Here is a 6,421-nt window from a genome sequence, read left to right as displayed (position 1 = left end):
ACACCAGTGATTGATGGCCACCACCAGAATCTGGTTAAGACAAAGAAGGATCCTCCCCTCGAGGCGTCAGAAAGAACATGGCCCTCTCAACACTCTTGAGTTTGATCTTCTGGCCTCTAGAGCTGTGATAAAATAAATTTCTGTTCTTTTAAGCTAACAAGTTTGTGGTATCTTGTTATGGTAGCCCTAGAGATAACAGTATTTGATTCCTGAGATGGCAACTGTATTCTGGCTATGTAATGACTATTCCAAGATGATCAACAGACACAAAGATAAAGAAAGGCAAAACTGAGACTAAGCCCAGTTCTTTTTATTCCCAGAATAATAAATGATTTTTTAATTAATTTAGATCTCTTTGTCTAACCCCTCTGCTTTTCAAAAGACTATGTGCGACCAATCGAATATTAACATGTTATACTTTCCTTTTACTTCATCTAAAATTATTTCTAATTCCCCTTATGAGTTCTTACTTGACCCATGAATTATTTAGGAATATATTGTTGAATTTCCATTTGTGATTTTCAACAAATTTCTTTCTGTTAACGATTTCTTATTGCATTCTGTTGTCATCTGAGAGCACTCTTTGTATTGTTTATATCCTTTAAAAGTACTGAAATTTGTTTTATGGCCTAGCATATAGTATATCCATGTGCATTGGAAAAGAATGTATATTCTGACGCTGTTGGGTGGAAGGTTTTATAGATGGCTGTTAGGTCTAGTTGATTGATAATGTTGTGCAAGTTTTTTTTTTTCTTGTTGATTTTCTGTCTGTTCTGCTATTGAAAGAAAGGTATTAAAGTATCCAACTATTATTGTAGAACTGTCTGTTTCTCTTTTCCGTTGTGTTGATTTTGCTTCAATGTATTTTGAAGTTCTGTTGTTAGGTGCATAAAAGTTTATAATTATTATACATTCTAGATGGTATAATCATTTTATCAGTTTAAAATATCTTTGTCTCTAGTAAAAATGTTCATCTTAAAATATATTTTTTTCTGATATTTTCTTAGCCACTCCAGTTTTGCTGTTGTTGTCTTGTTTTGTTGTGTTGTTACTGTTATGGTATATCTATTCCAACACTTTTACACTTCACCTATATATTTTCTTGACTCTAAAGTGGGTCACTTTCTTGTTGATGTTATATACATATATAACTGTATATTACATTCAAAAATTACATATATAATAACAAATTATGGCAGACTTTGAACTGGACCTTTTATTTTTTTCCGTATGCAGGCCTCTCAGTGTTGTGGGCTCTCCCGTTGCAGAGCACAGGCTCCGGACATGCAGGCTCAGCGGCCATGGCTCACGGGCCTAGCCGCTCCGCGGCATGTGGGATCTTCCCAAACCGGGGCACGAACCTGTGTCCTCTGCATCGGCATGCGGACTCTCAACCACTGTGCCACCAGGGAAGCCCTGAACTTCACCTTTAAATGAGTATGATTTAGACAGTAGAGCTTCCCTACCAAATGCAAATAACTCACTTGAACTCTCTTTTTTGTAAAGGACAGACCGATTCTTCCAAGGGGAATTCTTGAACTCATTAGATATGTGATATTCATTATAATTAGTTGCATTTAACACCACAGAAAGGACTTGATCAAAGGCTATTTTACTCTTTTCTTCCTCACTGGATGATTAGCTAGGTTCATTTTTAAATGGAAGATATACTCTAGATATTTCAACGTAGGGCATCTCTTCCTTTCAAATCTCAGAAAGAAAGGTGTGCTTCAGTTTCCCTGCAGAAAGCTCTAGTATCTTGCCCCCCTTTTGAAAGAGGAACGAATCCTTCTTTCTCTATTCTTCTTTGTCTTCTTCCCTTCATCAGCAATGAGCCTCTTTATCATTTTTGTCAGCCCAAAGAATAATTTTTCTCTTTCCAGGCCATTCAAAAATTGTACACTACAAAGTAAACAGGAAGAGCTTTATTTATAAAAATAAAACAGCTATGGCATTAGTTCTTAAAGAGTATAAAATTTTGATCCCTCATTCCAACAAAAAGTCTTGTTAGCATTTAGGGTTCAATGAGAGGCAATAAACAAAAATGTTTTGGTGACTCATTTGACATCTTTACTAATAGGTTTGAATTCATACTGGTGAATATCAGACATATTTGTGTTAGGCAATTAAAATTAAATTATATCTAGAGGTCTTTTAAGTTACCATATTAACATTAACAAGTAATCTTAGAACTCATCTTGAAAGTAAAAGGTACTTTTATACTTTATAATGAAAAAATCAATAAAATGTGCCTTTATGCAGAGAAAATGTAATTATAATACCAATTAATGTTAACTGGTCACTTTTTTATTGAAGTAGAGTTGACATACAATATTATGTTAGCTTCAAGTGTTCAACATAGTGATCCAACATCTAAATACATTTGAATTGGTCACCATGATAAGACTAGTAACCATATATCACCATACAAAATTATTACAGTATTATTGACTATATTCCTCATGCGGTAGATTGCATCCCCAAGACATTTATTTTATAACTGGAGATTTCTACCACTTAATCCCCTTCACCTATTTCTCTCAGTCCCCATCCCCCTTCCCCTCTAGTAATCACCAGTTTGTTCTCTGTATCTACAAGTTTGTTTCTGTTTTCTTTTCTTTGCTTTATTTTTTTAGATTTCACATATAAGTGAAATCATACAGTATTTGTTCTTCTCTGTCTGACTTATTTCACTTAGCACACCTAGTACTCTAGGTCAATCCATGTTGTTGCAAGTGAAGATATTTCATTCTTTTTTAGGACTAAGTAATATTTCATTATATATATGTGTATATGTACACCACATCTTCTTTATCCATTCATCTATTTATGGACACTAGTTTCTTCCATATCTTGGCTATTATAAGTAATGCTCCAATGAACAGAGGGGTGCATACATCCTTTCTTATTAGTGTTTTTGTTTTCTTTGGATAGATACTCAGAAGTTGAACTGTTGCATCATATGGTAATTCTATTTTTAACATTTGGGGGAACCTCTGTACTGTTTTCCATAGTGGCTGCACCAATTTACATTCCCACTAACAGTGCACAAGGGTTCCCTTTTTGATGATGGCCATTCGGACAGGTGTAAGGTGATATCCCACTGTGGTTTGGATTTGCATTTCCCAGATGATTAGTGATATTGAGCATCTTTTCATGTGTCTTTTGGTCATTTGTATGTATTCCCAAAGCAATGTAACCCCGATCAAAATACCAATGGTATTTTTCACAGAATTAGAACAAATAATCCTAAAATTTGTATAGAATCATCCAAACAAACAAACAAAAAACCTCCAATAACCAAAGCTATATTGAGAAAGAAAAACAAAGCTGGTGGTATGACATGCACTGATCTCAGACTATACTACAAAGCTATAGTAATCAAAACAGTATGGTATTAGCATAACAACAGACACATAGGTCAGTGGAATAGAATAGAGAGCCCAGAAATGAACCCACAGTTATGTGATCAATTAATCTACAACAAAGGAGGCAAGAACATACAATGAAATAAAGACAATAAATGGTGTTAGGAAAATTGGACAACTACTTGCAAAAGAGTGAAACTGAATTATTTCCTTACACTATACATAAACATAAATTTAAAATGGATTGAAGACTCACATTTAAGACCTGAAACCATAAAACCCCTAGGAAAAATACATTGACATCGATCTTAGCAATATTTTTTGGGGGTCTATCTCCTCAGGCATGGCCAACAGAAGTAAAATTAAACAAGTGTGATTATATCAAACTGAAAACCTTTTGCAGAGAGGAGAAAACCATCACAAAATGAAAAGGTAACTTACTGAATGAAAGATTTTTTCAAATGATATATCTGATAAGGAGTTAATATCCAAATTATCTAAAGAAATCATACAATTTAATATCAAAACCCCCCAGATATTCCAATTTAAAAATCGGCAGAGAACCTGAACTCGTTACTTTTTAAAGTGTTTGATACAGTACTTAGATGCATTCTTTTTTCATTAGCCTTGAATATCAATACTCTTAACGTCTCCGTTTATAAATGAAGAAATTAAGGAATGGAGAGATAAATGACTTGTCTAAGGTACAAAGCTTATTACAAAAAAGATTATACTAAACCAGACCTCTGATTCAGATTCCTATACTTTAATCATTATGGCTTACTGCAGAAGATTAGAGACAGAATTTGACATTGAAAGCTTAGATTCCAGTTTTTAATGTGACTTCTTCACCATGCCTTTATGTCTAAGGGAAAAAATTCTGGTCTGTACTGCCATTAATGATAATACTGCTTTAGAGAAATGTTCTGGAGGGAAAGGATATTATTCAAATTTATTTTTAAAGTTTTTTTTTGGTTTGACTTTGTTTCTTAATTTTCTCATGCTAGGATGGGAGGGCAAACCAAACCTAAACTAACAATACCAACTATATGTGTGTGCGTGTGAGTGTGCCTGTACTTATAAGTATGAAAATACATCTTACAAGAAAAGGCAAGGCCAGAATCTATAAGGCTAAGGATTTCGACTTTATCTTAGATGCAAGAGAAAGCAATTAAATGAAAAGATAGTTGTGTAGACACTAGGCTGTTCAAGTAGAGCAAAGGAGAAATGGTAGTGGCTAAGATGGTGGCAATGAAGATGAAGAGAAACATTATGTATGTGATGAGAGAGAGAGAGAGAGAGAGAGAGAGAGAGAGAGAGAGAGAGAGAGAGATGAGATTCCAGAGGACCTAATGATGCAGTCTATGCAGAAAGTGAAGAAAAGGAAGGAATTGAGGACCATTCCCAGGTTTTTGCACTGAGTTAGTTTTTGTGTGAATCATGGCACCATTCACTGAGGAAGAAAAGATTTGCAGGATGGGACAGTTTGGAAGAAGGAATAATTGAAGTTTCATTTTAGACATCTTAGTTGTAGAGACGTCAAGCAGCGTTCCTCATATTTCTCCAATGAAAAGAATCACCTGGGGATCTTATTGCACATATGGATTATCACCTTTTCTGCTAGAACTTCTGGTTTGGTAGTCTGAGTTGAACACAAAGTACTGGATTTTCTCACACTGCAGAAGAAAAAAAACACACTGAAGGAGGTGGGAAAGAGCTAACCTAAGTAACTTTGGAAAACAGTATTTTAATATACTGTAATTAACCATGCAGAATATATACTGAAAAGCTAAAGACAAAAAAAAATGTACACAAATATTGAACTTGTTAGTAAATTTATTTTTCACACGCGTACAGGTTAATGATTTTTAAATATTTTATGTGTATTCCAGAATTGAGCAAATGACTAAATAGACTGCAAATAATGAGAATCAGGTTTCTAATTGTTAAAGAGTGACAAATAAGGAAAGGGTAAGGGAGGCTAGAATAAACCCTGTGGTGTTGGATTGGAATCAAGGTATCAATTTGAATTCATATATCAATTTGAAGTTATATATATATGTAGGTAGACAGATGATAGATAAGGTGTGTGTGTGCACACGTGTGTGTGTATACACACACACCCAGATAGATAATATGAAAATAGAGATACTTGTATATTTTTATGTATTCGTATATATTTTTTCAGCTCTCTCTGCTGAAAACACAATGAGGTAGCTTGGATAGTGATAAATCCACCTCATACCAAGATTCTGGTTTCTGAATACCATTATTAATGCAAGGAACAAGAACTTCACGGAGAAATGACTGATTCAAGGCTGAGACAGAGGAAAGTAAAAGATGGGTCTGGAGCATTTTGTGGTGTCAGAAAGTAAGATATTACTCCAAAAATTGTATGGTCATGTAGGAAAAATATAGGAGACAGCTGGAAGGAGTACCAGTGACCAAATATGGAACACTTTGAGAAACAAAACTATTAATGATAGTAATAAATTTTAACCCGTAGAATAAAATAAATATCCACAAGTTCACACTGATGTATGTATATATATGAACAAATAACCAGATAAATACATAAATGAACGAGAAGAACAGCTCTTTCTTATACTCAAATTATAGTTAATAAATGTAGAGGGAATGATGGGAATAGAAAATGAACAACCATCAAACACCACAGTAACTGGTGGAGTCAAAAATTATTGATGGATGCTAAAATTAGTATGGGAAAATTAAACAAGAAGCAGAATATTTGAACAATTTCAAATAATTACAAAGGGAAAAATAGTGATTTTGCAGCTATCATTATAACTAAGTCATCAAAGTTAGCATCCCCAGTAGTGAGACATACAGATTTGTTTGTACCTCTAATATGTACTGAAAATGGCATAATATCTCTCCTGATGTGTTCATGTCAAGAAATTCATATCCTCAGTCTAACCATGAGAAAATATCAAACAAACCCTATTTGAGAAAAATTCTACAAAATGACTGGATAAGATTTTCCATTAGTTCAAGGTCATAACAGACAAAAAAAGACTGAGGAACTATCCTAG

This window comes from Mesoplodon bidens, assembly GCF_964165515.1.
Source record: "Mesoplodon bidens genome assembly, contig: HAP1_SCAFFOLD_636, whole genome shotgun sequence".
NCBI classification, from domain to species: Eukaryota; Metazoa; Chordata; class Mammalia; order Artiodactyla; family Ziphiidae; genus Mesoplodon; species Mesoplodon bidens.
Note: the sequence above shows the minus strand (reverse complement) of the source record.